This window comes from Mesocricetus auratus, unplaced genomic scaffold (assembly GCF_017639785.1).
Source record: "Mesocricetus auratus isolate SY011 unplaced genomic scaffold, BCM_Maur_2.0 Super-Scaffold_100008, whole genome shotgun sequence".
Lineage (NCBI taxonomy): Eukaryota > Metazoa > Chordata > Mammalia > Rodentia > Cricetidae > Mesocricetus > Mesocricetus auratus.
In genome coordinates this window covers 67,136,789-67,159,852 of record NW_024429192.1, presented here as the reverse complement: position 1 = coordinate 67,159,852, position 23,064 = coordinate 67,136,789, and the positions used below count along the sequence as shown (strand labels likewise).

The 23,064-nt window shown below is 45.9% G+C and overlaps 1 protein-coding gene across 2 annotated transcripts in view; it reads left to right on the top strand.

The window, feature by feature from the left end:
- Positions 1 to 23,064, top strand: part of St6gal1 (ST6 beta-galactoside alpha-2,6-sialyltransferase 1) — a 140,192-nt gene that overhangs the window by 5,063 nt on the left and 112,065 nt on the right. For both annotated transcript variants that reach the window (XM_005071608.4, XM_021228097.2), the window contains exon 2: positions 21,667 to 21,807. The gene's annotated coding sequence lies outside the window, so the exon portion shown is untranslated. The remainder of the gene's footprint in view (positions 1 to 21,666; positions 21,808 to 23,064) is intronic.

Here is a 23,064-nt window from a genome sequence, read left to right as displayed (position 1 = left end):
TAGTCTAATTACATACAAAATCTTCAAGGGAAAGAGTAGTAGAAGCGTAGCACATAAGCAGTTCAGAATTCGAATTCTTACTTGCCGTTCACTGCCTGAGTAGGTAGGTGCTTAGTAATGGTAGATACTTAGTACCTAAATGTACTAAGCATCAATTAGTGTTTTTTTTTTAAAGAGGGCTAGCAGGCCTTATCCCACAGGGCAGTTGTAAGTTGATTTTGAAGGTAAAAGACCAGCACCAGGTTAAGCCCTCAGTAAGTGCTAGCTAGCTATTGTTGTTATAATGGGTTTCCCCCCCACAAGCTTTGGCTCTAATGGATTTCTCACCATGAAAGCAGGGCGTGGCTTTTTGTCCCCAAGGAAGTAGAAGGCTAAGTAAAAGGGAACCTCCTGTTGGCCAAAAGGGCAGATCAAGAGAGAAATGATCACTTGCATGACACAGTTTAATTTTGTTTATTATGGAAAAAATTCAAACACACACAAATAGCTCATACTTCTCAACTCCAATGCACGGCTGACCTACAACCCTGCCTCGACCCCATGTTACTGTGAGGCATGCCGGGACATCTTATCAGCCAAGCCATAAATATTTCACTCAGCCTGATGATGCATATTTGAGGCATTGGGTTGTGTTGGCTCGGGGCCTTTCCCTTCTCTTGCCATTATGGAATTGTTCAAGCTTTCCGTTATTGGGTCAAGGAGGGAGGGCACAGCAATCCTGGGAATCTCTTAAGCTTTGCTGCTCTAATAGGGAGGGCATGCCATGTCCCGAAAATACACAGAATGTAGTGTCAGGAGGCCTGATTTGAGCAAGATTCCACCTCTTAACTAGCCTGCATTTGACTATTTTTTTTAACAGTACATTTACAAAAATTTGGTGACTACTGATCAAGGTAATACAGGTAGATGGGCAGTATTAGTTAGGCCTAAATCATGCTTGAGCCCAGCCTTCCTTCCTGAGAGGCAGGGTTTCCATTTGAGTTGGGTCAGGGAAGGAGAGGGGAGGGGAGGGGATGCAGGGCACACGTGGAAGGCCCACCCTCGTGTCAGGCGCTCTCCTGGTGTGTGCCTAAGGTGTGGTTGCTCTATGCACACCTAACTCCAATGACTGGTTTTCACTCTTCTATCCCCTCCTAACCCTCTCCCCCATCTTTGCTTTATGGATCATTCATTCCTTGAGTCACATGTCCTTCTGAAGCCCTTTTTTATTAGGACAAGGGGCGAATGTCCGTGTCTGTCTATCTCTGACTTCGGTGAGTCTTGGTTTCTCCTGGTGCTGAACGCCAGAAGGAAGAGAGAGGGTCGGATATGGTAATCAATAAAGTCTTGGCTTACTGGAATTCTCACTATTCCTAAACCTAGCCTGTGATCTGCCAGTGACTAGCTGTATAGCTTTGGGGGCATACCAGGAACTCAACTGTTGGCTCTTGCCTGTCCCCATTCCAGCTCTGTTATCAAATCAAAGATGTATTCAAAGTTGAGAGGCTTTCGTTATTTTAGAATACTCAGATAGCGAAGAATTAATCTACTTCCCATACTGCATTTGTTTGTTTGCCTGCAGTCCTGGAGATCAAGCCCAGTTGCATGCCTCCAAGGCAAGTGATCACTGAGCTCTGACCTCAGCCCATCAACTTCTCTAAAGTGATTCCTCTTTATAGTTGGAGGAAGGGCCTTTTGGCCCTTTCTGCCAAGTGCTGGTGGCCCTATACAAATGTGATTTTTATTTGTTTGTTTTTTGAAACAGGATTTCACTGTGTGGCCCTGACTGGTCTAGTGCTCAAGCTGCCTCTGCCTCCCCAGTGCTGGGGTTAAAATTGTGGACCACTAAGCCTGCCTGGCTCAGATGTACTTTACAAACTCAGTTTATGAATTACATCACGACTGCCGCTTTAAAAATGAGTCTTTGCAGTTTGCTGTATGAAAGGGAAGTCTTTCCATATCAGTGTGCCTTAGTATTTTTTCATGTCTGCATCACAGTCTGTATTTTGAGTATATTTACTTAACCTATCTTCTGCTGGAAGATATATTTGTCTATTTCATAAAATAGATTTGCAGTGTTCACGCTTTGTGCTGGTTGTAAATATCAGGGAGTTACAGGAAGCTAGTTCATCAAGTTCTGGGGAGGATGGCAAGTGTGTGAGCCCAGGGACACTGAGGGCCGGTCCTGGAAAACTGGACCAAAGGCAACTCAGAATGCTACCAAGAGACTGTATTTGGATGAAAAGATATTTTTGGAGCTAGCCTGACCTGGTTGGGTGCCCTCAGCTTGCAGAGCAAAGACTGAGCTGTGTTATCACCTTCTCTCTCTTCGCTCTGAGCCAGCCTCCAAGTCTGTTTCTGTCCTCAGGGATCTTAGGGAGAGGAAGGGGGTGAGCTGAGAAGTGAGAAAAGGTGATGTTTGTTCCTAGACTCTGGAGGAGGGGATTTCTACTCCCACCTTGTTTTCAGATCCTTTAGAAGGCTCTGCCTCCTGAGTCCCACCCACAGAGGTGGGCTATCAAAAGGTGGGAACTTATGATACACTGGTGTGGAATAGATGAGGAAACAAGCTTTTTACCCTGTAGGAGTTAAAAAAAAAGATGCCATAGCAGTCACACTGAATGAAGAAAACAGAGCTGCCCAGCTGGGGCATGAGCTATGCTACAAGGTGGAGAACTCCTTGTCAGAGAGATGCTCCAGAACCGGATAGAAGCAGAAGACTAGGAGGTCTTTGACTGTGTAAGATGCCTAACTGGACTGAGGATATGGGGCCAGTGGAGGCCAGAAATGCCACTTTTCACCTATTCTGCAAAAGTGGAATAAAATGGAAGCCTTCAAAGAGGCCTGACTGTAGTTTCCCCTGGATCTTGGCAACCCTCCACTGTTCTGTCCTTGACTTCAGCTCTGTCTGACCTCATATTCATAAATTATATTCACATGAATAAATATATCACACACTTGACATGACCAGGAAACCTGGCAACTGGGAGAGGACTGTGTGTCCTAGGAAGATGACTGCAGAGTTCTTTTCTTTAGACTTTCTAAATCTGCTTCTGTCTTCTGGTCAGTAGAGTTTTCTACAGCACAGTCAGCATGGCGCTTTGATGTTACTTCCTTTCTTCCCCTCTTTTTTGATTGCAGGGCTGAGAATCAAACCTGGGGCTTCATGCATATAAGACAACTACTCTCCCAGTTAAGCTGTACTCTCAGCCCCTCATGCGGATTTAAAATTTGGATCAATCAACCCTTTGTAACCTCTTAATGGTCTTCTGGGCCTGAAGAGAGCGCACCTGCCATGTCATTTTGTTTAACCTCTGTTTAGTTTGATGAGGGAAACATGGCACAGGTTTTACTATGTTCTTGGCTCTCATTAGGCACTGTGTGTGTGTGTGTGTGTGTGTGTGTGTGTGTGTGTGTGTGTTTTCACCCAACCCTGATGGTATGACTGGTATCTTGGCACTAGTAGCTCCATTTTGCAGATGAGAAAATCAAGCTCCAGAGACTTGCCCACAGTCCTGCTGCTGTTGGGGGCCAGTCAAGCGTAGAAGTGGAAATCTTTCTCTACAGTCTGCTGCAGGTGTCTTCACTGCCAGTATTCTCCAGTCCTTTTGGGTCTGAGAAATGCTTAGTTTTATTGTTTGTGGGGAGCCTCCAATTACACATGTAGGACAGTCTTTCCTCACTCCCTAGGTGCCACACACTGATATTGCTGATTTCTTGGACGAGGAAACCAAAGCTGAAGGTTGATGGGGGAAGTCCTTTTGTGTATATGTTGTCTTATTGGTTTATTAAATAAAACACTGTTGGCCAATAGGGGAGCAAGATAGGTGGGACTAGGGATTAAGGAGGATTCTGGGAAATGGAGGCAGAGTCAGTCACGATGTAGGATGTGGGAGAAGAGGTCTGGGGCCCCTTTTCTCCAGTAAGAGAAGAGCATGTGGAAATACTCAGATTAGCAGGTATGGGTTAAAAATTAAGTCAGAGCTAGCCAGTAAGAAACCAAGCAAATGGCTAACAGCTTCATAATTAGTATAGCCTCCCATGTGTTCATCTGGGACCAGGCTGGCGGGAGGAATGTAGAAGGTGACCTGGTGACATGTTCAAAGGTGGGCCACTCAGTGGACTGATCTGCCTGGACTTGAGCATGGACATCTTGCTCCCCAGTCAGGCTTTTGGCTTTCACTCCAGGGCTGCTGAGCTCTGGCTTGCTGGCTGAGAGAGTGTTCCTTTTCCTTCAGTCTTTCAAGGAGTCTTTCTTGACAGACCTTCGGGCTTGCTTGTCCATCTCTACTACACTGAGACCAGTCACCTGATGTAGACCTCTCCTGTGGCCTGGTTCTCAGTTTTACTTTCCTATTTATTCAACCAACCTGTAATTTGGAAATCTCCAAAGAAACCCTATGTGACAAAGAGGAAGAAGATTGTTATTTTTCTTAAAATGTTCCTCATTCATATGGGAGTCTAACCATCTGGGATTGGGATGGGAACTGTGGAGGGGCTGGAGGGGCGGGCAAGGGTCTTGAGTGGGATTGGATAGGTGGGAAGGATTTGGGAAGGAAGAAAGCTCTCTTAATAACAAAACTTCTCCGTGTTACCCAAAGAGGAAGGGGGATCTTCCGTTGTCTTCATCTCCCAAGATCGTTTCTGGTTTGCAGTTGGTTTTGGGCTAGGGGGAGGAACTTTAGGGTAGTTGTTCAAAGTAAAGTTTATTGAAAATTAATCGATAGAGACATCAAAGACAGAATGATGAAATTATGGACTGAAATAAAGTTATAGAATTGCAAGAAAAATCATTGAGGAAAATGCTAGAACTGGCAGTGTAACTCGGCTTAGTGGCAGAGCACTTTCCAGCTAAGTGAAGCTCGGGGTTCAACCCCAGCAACACACACGTCTTGGTGAGGGAACCCAACAGGATCCAAGCCCAAGGGGAAACCACAGCACATGCTGAGGACAAAACTAAGATATATGTGCAGTCTGATGGCTGTACAAAGGTGAGCTTTTAGAATGACAGTAGGGAAATTAAAAAAAATAGTTTTTCATCTTATTCAAAAATTTTGTCATGCAGGGTTGTACAAAGCTACTTCCATGCAAGCCTACACTGTATTCGAGCACATGCTCCTCTGACCTTTATGTTCAACCATCAGAGAATTCTTGGAGGCACACTCTTGTTCATGTTCTTGTCCAAAACTTGGTCCTTTGCCACACCTGGCTGTAAAGGTGTCTAGCAGGTCTCTAGCTGGGTGTGATATCCTGGGATTTGGGAGTGGAGAATGTAGTGAGAGATCTTACTAGGTACTGGTGGCGCTGACCACACCCATCTGGGCATGGTCACAGATGTGTAGGTGAGGGTGTGGGATTTAGGTCTGAGGGGAAGGACAGGCTATCTCTCTCTGGGTTCCGACTGAGATTGGATGCCAGGAGTGCTGACCCTGGGTTATCTGCTTCTCATGTAAGTGATTTCTCCCCAATAAAATTAACATACTTCATCCCTATCCCATGTATCATAATTTTACTACCACATTCTGGGCGTGGTCAGCGCCACCGGTACCTAGTAAGATCTCTCACTATAGAAGGCTTTCTAGTACTGAGATTACGAGAAGCAAATCTAGTGAGTTCTCAACCAGACAAGGTGACCCAGGAGACTGTGTCTCTAAAACAAAACAGAAAATCTTACCTAGGCTCATCTGAAATAGTGTCACTAAACATCAGTGCTCAGAGAGTGGAGAGTGGCGAGAGGTGCAAATATGTGAACAGGACAGTGTCTTTTCATGGGTATTTGGGAGCCAGCTTTGTGAACACCACCTCCAGGCACGTGGATGGAAGTTTCTGTCCCACCCAATCCCGCTGCCCTTTAGTTCCAAATAAGCACACAGAGTCTTATAGTGATTATAAACTGTTTGGCCAATAGCTCAGGCTTCTAATTGGCTATCTCTCTCTTAATTATTGGCCCGTTTCTATAATCTGTGTATGTCCACGTGGTCTTGGCTTACTGGTGATGTTCAGGTCTCTTGCTTCCTCAGCAGCTACATGGTTTCTCAGACTCCACCTACTACCTTTTTCTATCCCTGTTTAGCTGAATACTGCCTGTCCATTGGCTAAAACAGGTTTATTCATCAACCAATAATAAGAGAAACATATATTCACAGCATACAGAAGGACATCCCCCATTGCAGGCAATTCAAAGTATGCCATAGGTCATCAAACCCAGAAGATGTTGGAGAAAGGCTTCAAGGAGGAGTTAGTTTGGCTGGGTGCTGAAGATGAATTCTGAGGTTAAGCTTTGACAAAAGGACATTCCTGGCCCAGGGGTTAGTGAGACTACTCTGGAGGAGCGGACGTACTTGGCCTGTCTGGGTCACTGTGAGTAACTTGTTGTGCCTGGAGCAGACAAATGAAAGAACAGCTACTGTTAATTCTGAAGCCTCAGTATGCCAGCATACACACATAGGCCTGTATAGACTGAGGGTTTTGGCACCAGATGTACAAACTGAGGACTTGACTGCTCCAACACGTATGGTTGAGGGGAAGGTTTTATTGTAGATACGAAGCAACTGGAAGATTCCAGAGCAGAGAGGGAGAAAGAGTAGATTGAACATGGCCAGCAGACTGGATTTGACCATCGGGGGAGAGAGAGAGAGAGAGAGAGAGAGAGAGAGAGAGAGAGAGAGAGAGAGAGAGAGAGAGAGAGAGAGAGAGAGAGAGAGAGAGAGAGAGAGAGAGAGAGAGAGAGAGATGGGAGAGTGAGAGAGGGGAAGAAAAAGAGAGAGTGAGCAAAGGAGACCAAGAGCAGAGAGGGAGAAAGAGTAGATTGAACATGGCCAGCAGACTGGATTTGACCATCGGGAGAGAGAGAGAGAGAGAGAGAGAGAGAGAGAGAGAGAGAGAGAGAGAGAGAGAGAGAGAGAGAGAGAGAGAGAGAGAGAGAGAGAGAGAGAGAGAGAGAGAGAGAGAGAGAGAGAGAGAGAGAGAGAGAGAGAGAGAGAGAGAGAGAGAGAGAGAGAGAGAGAGATGGGAGAGTGAGAGAGGGGAAGAAAAAGAGAGAGTGAGCAAAGGAGACCAAGAAAGAGGATGCCAGAGAGAAAGACAAAAGAGAGAATGTATAGCTCCAAACAGTAGGGTTATATAGGGATGAGAAGCTGGGGGAGGGAAGTCCATGAGCTGGTGAAGTTTAGGGTACAGGGCAGGGTGAGAAGAGCCAGGATGCTGCATGAACCCTGTAACAAGTATTTGTGATACTGAGTGAGCCTGGAGGCCAGCATACACTTAGGTAGGCAAATAGGCACCACAGATAGCCATGTCCCTTTTGACAATGATTAGGAAATGTCTCCTTAGGGAGAGGGGAGTGGTTGCCAGATTTGGGAGGAGTTGAGTTTTCTTTGGACCTGGCAATGTCTCTAAGCCCAACAGCCCTGTGGAATGCATTGTTCTTTCTCCTATCAACTGAGGTTGAAAGTGGTTCACCTAAAATCATGTAGGCCTAAGTTGTGATTTGAACCCGTAGACTCTCTGAATTCCAAAGCCCTTCCTCTTGTGCTGTGATTTACAGAGAGGCCTGATTGTGTACCTTAATGAAGCAAAAATGTAATTCTTAGGTTTCATTTTATCAATAAATGTGTTATGCTTTATAGGTAAATTTTGTATGTTCTTGCATGATTACATTTACCTATAAAATAAAATATGCTTTACCTGTGTCTTAGATGCTGTTACAATACTGTGAAGAGATGCCATGGCCAAGGCAACTCTCATAAAGAAATCGTTTAATTGGGGATTTGCTTACAGTTTCAGAGACTGAATCCATGATCATCATAATGGGAAGCCGGTAGGCATGGTGCTGGAGCAGTAGCTGAGACCTTTACATCCTGATCTGCAGGCAGCAGATATGTATATGTATATATGTATATGTATATGTATATGTATATGTACATACATACATGAGCATTTGAAACCTCAAAGCCCACTTCCAGTGACATACCTCCAACAAAGGCCATACCTCCTAATCCTAATCTTTCTCAAAAAATGCTACTTCCTGGTGACTAAGCATTTAAAAATGGGGGCCTAGCCGGGCGTTGGTGGCGCACACCTTTAATCCCAGCACTCGGGAGGCAGAGGCAGGAGGATCTCTGTGAGTTCGAGGCCAGCCTGGTCTACAGAGCGAGTTCCAGGACAGCCTTCAAAGCCACAGAGAAACCCTGTCTCGAAAAACAAAAAACAAAAACAAACAACAACAAAAAAATGTGAGCCTATAGGGACCATTCTTCTTTAAATCATGACACATTGTAAATTTTATAGCTAAAATGTAAACCTGATAACAATCTATGGTCTAGACTCTGGCATCCAGCCACTATATGCCCCCAGGTCACTTAATGACACCCATCATTTCTTTGTTCATAAAAGGGGTGATAATTGTGCCACTGCCTAGTCTCAGAAAGTTTTATGTTCAAATTATGTTAAGATGTCACAGGACACACACAGATAGGAGAGCTACACAGAGGGTTTATTATTGTGGATGTGAGATTTGCCTTCTTAAAAGTATACAGTGGTTAAAGCACTGACAGTTGTCTGAGAGAATGCTCACCTCCAGGGATAGGATCTCTAAAGCACTGAAACAAGCAGCTTGGCCAAGAGGCATGGCACTGTGCCATCCTGACTCAGACAAACTGCCCTGGGCTGCCCTGGGAGGCGGCTGAGAAGGCTGGGCAGGCACGGGTGCTGCCCTGGCCTGGTGAGAGTCTTCCTCCAGCTTTCCTGATTGCTGGGAAATGCTTGGGCTAGGGAGTTGGTCTGGATGCCTGTCAACAACTTGGCGAGGGTGAAGGAGAGTGTCCAGACGTGCCATGCCATGCGGAGGGTGAGACCTGCCAGGCGAGCAGTTCCCTGCTGCATCTGGGAGAGGCTAGTGCTTAGGAAAGAGACAGACAGGATAGGGTTGTCAGGGACTTCAGTGGCAGTCTTCATTCTGCAGAGGTTCCTCCGGGGACAGGCTGGGCCTGGACAAATTAAATCCAAGTGGAAGGGCGTCTAGGTCTCAGTGCTGATGAAACCTGGCCTGGAGTATCTACCTTACTTCTACTCTAAAAAGAACAGGACCGTTCTAGGTTCGGGGAGGGTTCTGCCATGGTCTGGAGGTTCAAAAGCCTTAGTGTAGGAGAATGTGTGCCCACGTGTGTGGGCATGGTCATGCAGATATAAGTATCCAGTATACTCCATACTGTTGGAGGGGGTCCACCTTTCTGTATTCACTGATCTCTCAGCTTGTGGCAGACAGCCTTAGCCTTACTTCAGATAAAGCCCCTGAAGCCCGCAGGGAAAAGAGAAGTTCTTTCATCTCTGAACCACAAAATTGTTTATCTGTTAGACTGTGGCTTCTTGGACGGCAGGTATTGCACACAGCCCCAGGCCCAGCCCAGCACTGAGCACTGGGGCATCTCTTGGAATGGGCTCAGCTCATAGACCGCACTTGGCCAGGCCGCATGAACAGCTCTTGAGAGCTGGTAGAGGAAGCTGTAGCAGTGGGGCAAGCAACACTTTGCTTGCATCTGCGCTCATCCCGTGAAAGAATATTTTTTTTCTACCTGTCAAGTTATGGCCTTGGGAGCGAGAGTCAAGCAGAAATGGGGACATGTCTGGTGTGGGTGCCAGGTTTGCAGCCATGTTCGGCTGAGCCTTTTAGGAACCAAGGACATAGAAGTTTGTTCCAGGTGAGGGAGGGAGGAAGGCAGCCAGCTAGCCAGGAGCTCTGACAAAAGCAATGAGGCTGAGTCATTCATCTGTGGGCTACCTTTGTCAGGTTGGGTGCTGTGGGGCTGGAGGATGCTGGCCCGCAGCCTGAGCTGGAGGAGGATAATGACCTCGGGAGGATAAATTCCCAGGAGATGCTTCCTGCTGGAGGGCATCTGGCGGGCTCTCTTTCATCTTCACAATGAGCATCTCATTCTGGGCTGCTGGTTAGAGGTAGGAGAACAGGCAAAGAGGAGGCCCGAAGCCTCACCCTGAACTCCTGCATCTGAAGTCAGACAGTTTAGGTGACTCACAAGGTGAGGGGAGCAGCCTGCTGCATTCAGTAACCTTTGTCGTCTCACTTCCTCAGGAAGCCTTAGCATTTGCGGCAGATGGGGGTGGGGGAGTCACATGCTTTCCAGATAGCCCGACTTGGGTTTAAATTTGCTAATTGCTGTTTGTTTACCCTGTGAGCCTGAAGACTTCTCCTCTGAGATCCTCATTTCGTGTGTTAATCTGTGTTAGTTATTCCTGTCCCAAAGCGTTGGCATGCGTGCTTAGCCCAGAGCTGGTCACGTGACTGTGATCAACACACAGTCTGTTTTCAAGACCACAGCCCGTACCCAGAATTTACAGAGCGCGGCAAAAAGATGAGACCGAGGAGACAACTTCCAGTGAACAATAGACCAATGAGATGAATAGGCAGTTCTCAAAAGGAGAGGCACAAATGGTCAGTAAATATTTTAAAACAGGTTCAACATCCCCAGGTCGTCAGGGAATAGGCCTCATCCTAATCAGAATGGCTGTCATCAGTAAATCTGATAACCGATGTTGGAGAGGATGTGGGGAAGGAGAAACCCTTAGTTATTGCTAGTGAGGGTGCAAGTTATACAGCCAAATCAGCATGGCGCAAGTTAGTATGGAGGTTCCTCAAAAAATGAAAAACTGGATTTCCACATGACACTACCATTCCATGTGGGCATATACCTAGAGACTCCATACCCTACCACAGGGTCACCTGCACATCCATCCATGTTTATTGCTGCTCTTCTTACAATGACAAGAAAACAGAACCAACCTAAATGTTCATCGACAGGTGAACGGATGTAAAAATGTGGTACTTATTCAAAGTGGACCACCGTGCAGCTGTAACTAAAAATGAAAGTTGTAGCAAAATGGAAGGACCTGGGACGTATGTATTAAGTGAGGTGACTCGAACTTGGAAACAAACCTCATATTTGGATAGGTGTAAGAGTGGTGTCTTAGGGTTTCTGTTGCTGTGAAGAGACATCATGACCATAGCGAGTCTTCTAAAAGAAAACATTTCATTGGGGCTAGCTCACAGTTTCAGAGGTTCAGTCCGTTACCATCACGGCAGGACATAGCGGCATGCGGGCAGACGGGGTGCTGGAAAAGGAGCTGAGAGTTCTGCATCTTGATCCACAGGCAGCAGTGTGCCACAGTGGGCATAGCTTGGGCATCGGAGACCCCAAAGCCGGCCCCCACAATGACACACTTCCTCTAACAAGGCCACACCTCCTAATAGTGCCACTCCCTACAGGCTAAGCATTCAAACACATGAGTCTATGGGGGCCATCCCTAGGCACACCACCGCATGTGGCGAAGTCTAAACTTTAGAAAGGAAGGCCAGGAGAGGTTAATATTAATTGTAAGGGAGGATAGCTTGTAGGCAGAAGGAGAGAGAATACAAAGCTAATTATTTCTTTCTAGTTTCAACTCCATCATAGTGTTCTTTTTCTTTTGTTCTGTAGGTAGTGGCATACAAATTCAACTTTTCTGTTTTGAAGTAGCAAGAGCTGTTTTTGCATTCCGAAAGAATCCAACATGTGTTCTTCCTTTGAGGCAGTGGTTGTGAAAGCTGGGTTTTCCTTTTAATTCTGTTGACCATTAGGGCGTTAGAATCAGACGTGACTAGTATGGAAGACTTGTCACACTAACCCGCTTTGAAGAAGTTACCCTTTTGTTTAGATTTCTTGGTTTAGTTTCATGTGTATGAGTGTTTTGCCTGCATGTATGGTACCCGAGGAAGGCAGAAGAAGGTACCCCATTTCCTGGAAGTGGAGTTAAGCATGGTTACGGGTTGCCATGTGGGTACTGGAAGTCAAACCCTGGTCCTCTGCAAGAGCAGCCAGTGCTCTTACATGCCTGCCACATCCCTGGTCCTGAAAAAGTGATTAAAAAGATGCTTTGGGGAGAGGGACTTAGTAACCTGATATTTTCCCTTTTTTCTTTGCTTATAACTATATCAATTATCTATTACCACATTATTTGACTTGCAAATTATATTTCTCTCTATATAAAGTGTGTCTTTAGCTACAAAATTAAATGTGACAGCTCTTTTTCACGGTTATTTTCGGTTGTTGCTCACCTAATGGGCCACGTTCTGATAGGCATTGCCCATGCAAAGGTGGAGGAGAAATAGTTTCTTCCTGGAGGAGCTCAGTCTGAGGAGACATGGTCACGTGGTGTGGGGCCCAAGAGCTGGACCATTTGCTGAGGGAGAGAGGGAAAGGGCAAAGCCAGAGAAGAGACAGGAATCCCCCCTCCCCTGCAAGACTGTAAGGAAGAAAGAACTTTGTGTCTCTCTCATTCAGTCCCTGTTAAATCCAGTACTCAGTACCACACCTGCTTCACCAACGCGAGTGCGGCATGAGATGTGACCACCCCCATCGTGATGTCTCACTAGCTCAGATGCCATTCTCTTGGTCCTGTGTTGTCACCTCCGGCCACCAGTAGTGTACCTGAATGTAGCTTCAATTCTGTCCTAAGCTGATGAAATTGAAGTCTTTGTGCGGTTACTCTGGGCAGTAGTCTTTTCTTAAAGCTCTGCGGTTGATCCCCAGGCAACTATGGTTAGGAACTGTTGTCCTATCACCTGCAGGGATGTTTCATATTGTTTTCCGTGTGTTTAAAAGGCTCATCCCCAGTTTTCCACACCTTATTGTGAGCAAACAGCCCCCATGGAAAGGCAGAGTCCCTGCAAACAATGCTTTGAATATGACTGGAGGTATAGGAAACACGAATTGAATGCCACGTATATATAATTTATTTGCAGAAATCAAGCTATATTGTTAGCTCATTTGGTGGAATTGAAGTGAGGGCTTGTATAAAGTTACGCACATTTTTGTAACAAATATTTCCTTTAAAGATCTTTCCGGGAACATGCTAAGCCTTCAGAACTGACTGGGATCTGTCACAGGGGGGGCTGGAGAGATGGCTCAGTGGTTGAGAGCACTGTTCACACAGAGGACACCCAGACTTGATTCCTGGCTCCCACCTGGTAGCTCATACCATCCATAACTCCAGTTCTAGAAGATCTGAGGCTCTCTTTTTACCTCCTTGGGCATCAGGCATACATGTGAGTGCAGCATTCATACACATAAAATAAAAAGAAATAGTTCTTTTGTAAACAAAATCTAACACAGAAGGCTAAGAGGAGTAATGTGTAACATGCTGTTCTGCCCCAGAGGGAAGGAGTGGTTGGGAGCCTGCAAGGTCCTCAGTGAGACTGGCCAACCTCCCACACTGGCTAGACAGGGTGATGCTCTGTTGGTAATCTTGTGATGAGAGGAAAACAGTCCAAGCTAAGGGGCCTACAGGCCTACAGATGCTTCGGTTAGTTCCCCAATAACAGGTACAGAGTGATCTCAGTATCTTTGGGGTAAGATCTGCCAGCCCAGAGTTCATGCCTCCCTCCACACTTTTGCATGCTTCACTTCTGAATTTAATAGGGTATCTAAGGAACACCAGTTATCTGAAGGGAATTGAGGCATCAAAGACCCAAGCCAAGAGGCAACAATAACTCAAAGAAGTGGAGGCAATATAGAGAGCAGCGGAAAACTTCAGGGCTGGGGTGTGTGCTCAGTGGCACAGCACCGGAAACCAACCAGCCAACCAACCAACCCCCCAAACTGTAATGCTGGACTCAGAAGTAAGAAGGTTTGTTGAAGAGGTTCTTGTAGCAAAGAGAGCTCAGAGGATGAGAATGAACTCTTGGAATTAAATGCATTATAGACAAAGTAAGTAGCTATAGGGTTTTAGTTAGAAAGTTGCAACAAATAAAGAAGGCAGTGGAATGGAAAATGAACAGGTTATTCTTAAAAAGTCCAATATCTGAATGTAATATGTACAGAGCAAGAGATTAGGGCTACTGAAGGAGAAAGCATCATAGAAATTACAAGAAAAAGTGTTGGGGCTGAGGAGGCAGCTGAATTGGTAGAGAGCTTACCTAGCATGGAGGAGGTCCTGGGCTCGGCCTCGGTACCACATAAAACTAGGCACAGTATCACAAGCCTGTAATCTCAGCACCAGGAAGGCTGGAGATGCATAGATGAGAAAGTCAGGGTCTCCTACGGCTACATAGCAAGCATGAGGCCAGCCTGGCTACATGAGAACCTGTTTCAAAAAATAAATAAACAAGTAAATACATAGAATTTTTCTTCTTTTTGTTTTGTCTTATTTTATTTATCACTATTCTTTTGCCTGTTTTTTTTTTTAATGGAGAGACAGAAAGGGTGTGGATTCCTGACGAGAGGGGAGCTCGGGAGCATCTTGGAGGAGGTTGGGAAGGGGAAACCATGATCGGAATATATTTTAAGAAAAAAAAATCTATTTTCAATAAAAGAAAAACAGAAACAAACAAATAAAGAGAACTGAACGATGTAGGTTGCTGGATTGAAAAAATTTACCAGAGTACTTGGTGCAAAATGCTGTAAATGATAAAAGAAAAAGATGCATGCAAATGGAAGTTTCTAGATAGCGATGGGGTGTGACTCAGTGGAAGAATACCAAACAAATAACCTGCTCATGCAAATAAATAGATGAGATGTGAAACTCTGGGGCCTGAATGGATTATATGTGCGAACGGAAGGATGGCAACATGGGCTCGAAGACCCTGAATCTAGACCTTTAAAACTCTAGCGGAGTTTGAGGCCAGCCTGGTCTACAGTGAGCGCCAGGATGGGCTCCAAAGCTACACAGAGAAACCCTGTCTTGAAGAAGCAAAAGCAAAACAAAACAGAACAACAACAAAAACCTCTAGAGGAGATTGCCTCTCGGGGTGGTTCAGCAGATAAAGGTGCTTGCCACCAAGCCTGACTATCTGTGTTCAATCCCCCAGGTCCCCCAAAGCAACTCCTCCATGTCACCCTCAGGCGTGTGCACAAGTACTATGGCATCCTTGCATGCTCACATGCACACTAAATAAACAAGCAAATACATTTAAAAATCAAGGGAAATTTAAGGAGGAGATGATTTCTGAGAAACTGTGCCAGAGAGTTATTAATCAAACAAGTGGGTGGGATAGTGGTATTCTCTGACATAAGGCATGCCAGTTTCCTGCCTCTCACAGAGGCTCTCTGAGAAGCCACAACTTCTGTTTCTCCAAATAGGGAGTAAACAAGAAAGAATAAGTGGGATCACTTATTAAACCCTAAAGCCAACTAGTTTGGGCTAGTGTAGGAGGAGAGAAATTTCCAGAAGGGAGAGCATCAAGGAATTAAAAATAAACAAACAAAAGACCCATACTGGTTACATAACAGTATTTGGTTGTACTGTGTGCTATATAATTTTGTGGGAACGCTGAGGTTGAATTCGTTAGTGATAGTTATATCGAAATATAGGCATTCAAACAGGGAACAGTTGTAGGCTCCAGACATGACAGGTAAGAGGTGCATGTGAAAGGAGTGAGTCATGACACCTCACATGCTCTGCTGTGAGCATAACCACATGGCCGTAATAATGAGAAGCTCTGAGGTTGACTTAATAGGAACGATGTAACTTCATTAGGAGAAGTATGTGGGCTCAAAGGGAAGCAAATCTTTATTTTTCATATTAGGAAGTCCATGACTAACAACACCTAATGCTGAAAACAAGATCCACGTAAGTATGTGGTTTACAGATACCATACCAGCCTAGAAGTAGCTGAGAGATGAAAGTTGGTGCCTTGGGGCTGCAGAAACCAAGGCCGTGGAGTGCTGCAAAGGGGCTGCTGTTCCCAATGTGAGTGAACCTGGCAGGGTCACAGATGGCTTTTGCCTTGATTAAAAAGAGGACTCAGTGTTGCCAGTATCTGGGCATGTGTTGAGATCAGGGCGATGACTGCTGTAGACACAACATTCACCCTGTGGTCACGGACATTCTCCATGGGGGTCTTTTCCATATGGTAGAGTCAGAGGACCTTAGCTCTGAAAATGCACCCCTATGCTATGCCTTTTCTCTCCGTGTTAGGAACCACTCATGCATTTTGTGTTCAGCTCAGATTTAATTTCCGCTCTTGCCTGGGAGCGAGTAAAGGCCTGTGCACAGGAGGCCGGTTTGTGAGTGAAATTCTTAAGCCCCGCCTAGGCTCTTTACTAACATTCCTGTCACTATCAGCAAATGGGCAGAACACCCCTTGCCTCACAGGACTATGTGTCTAGCATGGCAGCTGCTAGATAAATAAGAACAAAGCCCATGGGGAACAGCTGCGGCTAATCCTTGGTCTGAGCTGGGAATCCCATTAATGTGGGCTGGGGCCTCACAGATGAACCTTGAGGGGCAGCATGGAGGTGCAGAGGGTAGAGGGGGCCGAGGGAGTAGACTTACGGGAGTAGAGCCATCCCATAAGTTGCTTGAATTTAGCAGATGTTCTTATTGGATTTCCAGTACAGTGTCTTTTTCATGTTACTTCAGTACCCAGCCATGGGATGTCGTTTGCATAAAGATCTATAGAAGCTATAAGCTAATTTGTGTTCATTGCCCAAATGTTATCAGAAAAGCTGCCCACATACTAAAGACCGTGGAATACTGGCTCCGGGGTCAACGGCGTCGGCCTTTACCCTAGGCATCATGTGTCTGGTGGTGGCTGCTCATGGATGCCAGGGACCTGGCCTCTGCTCCGTTCCTATGGCACCCTGACTGGAGAAAGAACTTGTTGGCATCATTGCTGTGCTTTGAAAGCCTAGGTCATGAAATTCTCAGTGTGTGTTCTCGCGCAGTTTGTGGGCTTCTTGGACAATAGGCACTGCTTTTGAAGTCTTGGTTGTGGTCTGTGGTCAGTACCTCAAGCATCAATACTCCAGGGGAAACAGTCCTGAAGGCAAATATCACTGAGGAGCCCCTTTGTTTCACTGGGTGGAAGAAGGGAGAGATTGCCTGACTTGCCAGAGTAACAAGGCAGGGGGACAGTCCAGTGAGCATATCTGGAAGACCTTGGCTGCTAGGCCCCAGGAGAGAAATGGGAAGCCAATTGAGATATCAAACCCAGTGAGTGACCCTCTTGGGATCTGAGGGTGGCCAGGAGAGAGCTGCTGGGAGAAGCAGGTAGAGCTGGGAGTACGGACTGAGTGAGAGATGCATGGAACTATGAGGGTGTACATGGTGGATGTCTTAGTCAGGTTTCCTATCGCCGTGAAGAGACACCATGACTACGGCAACTCTTCTGAGGGAAAATAGTGAATTGAGGTGGCGGCTTACAGTTTCTAAGGTTCAGTCCATTATCATCATGACAGGGAGCCTGGTGGCAGACATGGTATTGACTACATCTTGATGTATGCAGGCAACAGAAAGTGAACTGTGATACTGGGAGTTGCTGGCACATAGGAGAACCCAAAGCCCAGGCCCACAGTGGCACACTTCCTCCAACAAGGCCACACCTCCTAGAAGTGTCACTCTCCTTGGGGGCCATTTTCTTTCAGACCACCACCAGGGTAGGGGGGTGGGTTGGAGGGTGGAGCAGGGGGATGTAAGAGATGCCAGTGGACCAGTGACCTCCCCAGTGTGGGTAGAAAAATCTTGGCAAACTCACCTTTAGCAGCTTTAGTACTTAGCAACCCCAGTTGGTCCACAAGTCCGCGATTGCGTCTGACTTAGAGCGTGGGAGAGACTGCTTTTGTGGGGAAATTTAACACAAGTTCTATCCAAAGGGGGTTTGGTGAAAGATGAAGGATGAGCACAGTGAGAGAGCAGAGCCCACAGCTACTCTGCCCACCAAGCGTGTGCTGTCTATGGGCCTGCTGGATTCCTTCTCTCAACCTTGGCTTGGGTCTCTGCATGGTAGCTTCATCCCCCAACCGGTCCCCTCCTGCTCCTACCTCCATCTTGTGCGTGCCACTTGCTTATCTGAGGCTTATCCCCAGTCTTTGAAACAATATCTGGTCAGCCTACTTTCTTCCTTTAGTTGTCCTTCAAGTTCTACCCTTCATCTCTGGGGGCAGGCCCAGGAGTGTGAGTGACTTACTATCAATGTTGGGAATCTGCTAGCTTTTTACTAAAGGAGTGGGGGGGACAAAACCCCAGGGGCCCCACAATCTCCTGAGGGGCCTTCCTGAGTGCAGGGTATACAGGGTTAGTCAACTAGGAAGGCCAGGAGAATGGCTCCTCATTGCCTGGGACATCAGGGTCTCAGAAATCCAGCCATTTGTTTGGATGGATCGCATGGTGAATTTCTGTTTATCTTTCACTAAATAAAAGTGGCCTAGAAGAAAATGTGTGTGGGGCGTGGGATGGGGGGTTTCCCACTAAGGAGGCTGGTGAGCCAGCTGCCCAAGGCTCTCCTATTCTGGGGAAGGCCCCTTCCTGCGGTCCTGCTGCTGCTGGCTGGCTGGCTGTTAGTATGCAGCCCTGGCTGCCTGCCTTCACCACAGTGTCTCTGGCTGGCTTCTGGTGTTTTGTTGACATTAATTATACACGCAGCAAGGTGCCCAAGGCCTCCAGCAAACTCTTTGTTTTGTTCGGTATCACCTGTTCACTGGGCTCTGCCCTGAATTTTTGTGAGACCTTGATATTTCCAGCCCTGCAAATGGCAAGGTTGGCTTCAGTTTTCTGTTAGTTTCCATTCACCTCTGTCTTCTCTGGGCATGGCCCTTGCTTTTCTTTGTCTCTAAGCCCCCCCCTTTAAAACCTACACACTTGTCTCTGTGATGTGACTACCCCTTTCCCTGCTCTTCATGGCTTCCTACTTCTCCTTGCCTATTCTTACTCAGGCACCCCTCCCTGGATCTAGCATCAAGGATCTTATGGCAGCTGAGCTTGTTGTGAACACAAGAAAGGATAATCCAGACTCCTGGTACCCCATACTCATTACCATCAGTGTGGTTGTGGTGGTGGTGGGGAAACCATGGAGACATGCCACTCTTTTCTGGCACAGCGGCCTTGGAGGTTGAATGTCTCCACTATGCAAATGCCTGAGCAATTTGGAAAGTCTTTGACCCAGCAATTTGACCTCCTGGACTGTGGCTGAAGGAATTAATTATGGGTTTTCCCAGTACACACACACACACACACACACACACACACACACACACACACACACACACACACACACACACGCACGCACGCACGCACGCACCCACGCAAAAATACCCCATACGAAAATTAAACAGACCCCAAATCAGTTAGAATATCTGAAGTTGTGGAGCTTCACATTAGATTTTTAACAAATATGTTTTATGCACGTATCCTCCACCAAAAAATGAATAATGCATGTCCGAGTTTTATCCTCTTTCATGGCTTGTGCCCCTCACCCACCTTTATTCTTACCTAATTACTACCCTTTCTTTTTCTCCTGTCTGCATTCTATACTGGGCCCACAAGTACATTTGTTTACATATAAACATATTGTTGGGTAACATTTGAAGGGTAACATGTGGATTTTCTGTCTGAGATTATGTGATCTTACTTAATGTTATTCGTTCTAAGCATTCTAAGCTCTTCCATTTTTCTGCAAATTTTGTGATTTCACCCCCCCAAATTTTCATTATCCGTATCTGTTGACAGACAAGGTTGATTCTAATTGTTTACCAGAGTGAATAAAGCAGCAATAAACATGATGTGCAAATATCTCTCTGGGAAGGCAAGAAGTTCTCTGGGTATTTGCTCAGGAGTGAAATCGCTGGGTCATGTGGTAGTTCTAGTCCTATTTATTTTTTGGAGAAATATTCAAACTGATTTCCACAATGGCTGCATTAATTTGCCCTCCCACCAACAGTGGTGGATAAGGATTCCTTTCTCTCCACGTCCTCTCCAGCATTTGTTGTCAGATCTGTTGATGACAGTCGTTCTAACTGGGATGAGGTGGTATCTCAAAGAAGGTTTAAATTCTATTTCCCTGATGGCTGGGGATATTGAAGACTCCTAAAAATACTTTCTTTTTCTTTTTTCCTCCTCTTTTGAAAGCGTCTATTCAATTTATTTGCCCATTTGTTAATTGGCAATTTTGTTTCCTTGGGTTCCGGTTTATGCAATTCTTTGTAATTCAGGATGCCAGACTCTTGCCTGCAGTGTAACTGGCAAAGATGTTCTCCCATTCTGTGGGCTGTATGTGTGCCCTGATGACTGGCTTCCTTTGCTTTGCAGATGCTTTCTATTTTCATGTTGTCCCATCTGTTAATAGTTGGGCTTAGCGCCAGTGTTTACTGGCCTTCTATTTAAAATGTTCTTGCTTACCCCTATGAAGAGCGTTCCCTGTGCTTCCTTCTAGAAATCGAGGCCCTTCAGGTTTTAAATGAAGACCTCTGGTCCATTTTGGATCAGGTGGCGATGAGGATCTACTTTCATCTTCTGCAGGTGGAAATCCAGCTTTGCCAGCACAGTTTGTTGAACAGGTTCCTTCTGCCACACCCACCCACCCCCATCCATGGTATTTTTTTTTTTTTACCTCCGATGACAAAACTTAGGTGGTCATAGCTTGGCATTTATTTCTGTGTCCTCTGTTCTATTTCATTGATCTTCCTGTAGACTTTGGTGCCACTACCAGGCTGTTTTGAGTGTTGTCGTGATGGAGTATATAATCGGAGGCCAGGTATTGTGACACCTCCAGCTATGCTCTTATCCTTTAGGATTGCTATGGCTATTCATGGTGTTTTGTGGTTCCAAATGAATTCTGGGATTGTTTCCTCCTAAACTTGTGAAATATAACATTAGACTTTTGATAGGTATTGCATTGGGTCAGTTTTGTTGTAGAGGTCTTTTGCTTCTTTGTTTTGATGTATTTCTAAATATTTAGTTTTTTGGGGGGGGGGATACAGTTTCAAATACTATTTGTAATTAGCACAAAAAGAATTCATGGGAACTTAAATGCCAAGCCTTTGAGGGTCATGTAGAATTCATAGTCCCACTATGTAGGGCACTGCATGTAGATCATAGGGGACCCAGGGGCACACACATATTGTGCAGCCCTTAAATGACACTGCACAGCACATTTGAAGACTTCCATTAAACCACACCTCACCCTTTCCCATATATATATGTATATATATATATATATATACATATATATATATGGTTAACATAACAAGAAAGATAAATAAGAATTGAAAAGGATATGCCTATCATGGGTAGTTTTCTTGGGTAGAGCAAGAGGGAGTGACTTTTTCTTTTCGTTTAAATTTTATTTCTTTTAAATGTATAAATGGAATTTAGATTTCTTTGACACAAGATAAAATGCAGCTGATCCACTCTTATCTGTTCAGATGTTATCTATGGATTAAAAATTCAGACCCAGTTAGAAGTGTTTTCAGAATGAATGAGAAGTTTCACATTTGCAGAAACCATATGCTCTGGGTCAGGAGACTGGGCAGGTTTGATGAGAGCAACAAAACTGCAGGCTTTGTCTGAACACAGGACTTGGGCTGGGTGAGAAGTTGACTTACCTTGCCTTTGTTGCTACTAATACTGAGCAGGGTCAGGATTTGGTGTCTCTAGTAACCTTTGCTTTACTTAATTTGTTACTCAGACTGGGCAAAAACATATGGCCATGTGTGACCAGACAGCCAGCACAGGTCATTTGGGAGAGGCTGGCTTCTGGGAAGTGATGTGCTCTGAAAGGGGGCTCTGAAGGGGGGGCTCCTGGGGCAGGGAGGAGGAGGCAGGAGCGGGAGGGGAAGGGTACTGGGGAAGGGTACTCGCTCACAGGCTTATATTTCCACCTGTGCTTCTGAGCTTAGCTTGCATTCTCACTTTTCCCTGCAGGCAGGGGTAGAACCAACTGTGCCAAACTCCGCAGCCAGCCGCCCACGGAAGCAATCAGCACTACAGAAGTCAACTGAAATGAACTGGCCCCCTTGAGCCTCTCCCAAATACCTGGTGCCCACTTTCCATCCCGATGCTGAGGTAAGAACCCTTAAATCCAGCTTGGGGGAGAGGACAGAATGCCTCTCTGGGGGAAAGAAAGGAAAGGGCAGTTCTCTAAGTCTCAGGGAAGAAGGAGCAGTTGTTTTTAGTGCTAACCATCTGCTTCCATCTCAGTTCACACGGAGGAGGCAAAGTTACTGGAGGCCAAAGAGTCTTTGTTAGTGCAGAACTTCCAGAATCTTCCATGTTCTCCATTGCTAAGGAAATCTGAGGCCGAAAGAGAATGAACTACACCGGATTCAGATGGATGCTTCTACGCTTTGTTCTGCACAGGAAAGCAAGTTCCCAGGAAACATATGCGTGCGCCTGCACACACACCAATCCAAGAGACACACACCCAGATGACAGAAATTATGCAGGGAGGTTATGGCAAAGCGTTACAGGAGGTTTACCAAAAGCAATTTTAATAAACTCAGATGTGTTTTGATTATAAAGGTAATAAGCAGTCTTGGAGCATCTGGAAGAAAATAAAGCAGGGTCTATTAGAGTTCCCCTTAGGCTCCCATGGAACACTGGTGCCTTCTGCCTGGAGGGGGAGGGATGACCCCATGAGGACCCAGCAGAACTCTTGCCCAGTCTAGAATCTCACCACAGTCTAGCATCCAGGAATTTTACAAACCAGCTGTTAAAAAGTGGTGGCGCACACCTTTAATCCCAGCACTTAGAAGGCAGAGGCAGGTGGATCTCTTGAGTTTGAAGCCAGACTACGGGTCTACCGAGTGAGTTTCAGAACAGCCAGGGCTACATGGAGAGATCTTGTCTGGAAAAACAAAACAAAACAATTGTTAAAAAAAAGGCACTAACTCCCCCCCCCAAAAAGAACCCCAGAAAAAACAAAGGACAAAACAATAAAAAACAGTTGGCAGCTTAAAATTGACTGCCTCGAAAACTGGCGAAGTTACAGAGGAGGCGTTCTAGGCCTTTGTCTTGTGGAGGTGCTTGGGATCAAACCTAGGGCCTTGAGCACGTGAGGCAAGTGCTGGACCACTGACTCCGAGTATCTTCCCCTATGAATAGTAGGTGTTCAGTACACAGGAGCCTTGAGACTAGAGGGTGTGGTGTGTGGTCTGTTCGCAGTATCTCATGGGTAGCTGTGAGGAAGCTCTTGCTACATAATCACAATGAGACTGTCTGATACCGTGAGGCTGCAGGGAGAGGGTTAGGCCACCTGGAAACCTTTGGTTTATTGATGGAGAAAAATTGGCTACATTTCTCTCTCTCACTGATGGACATCTT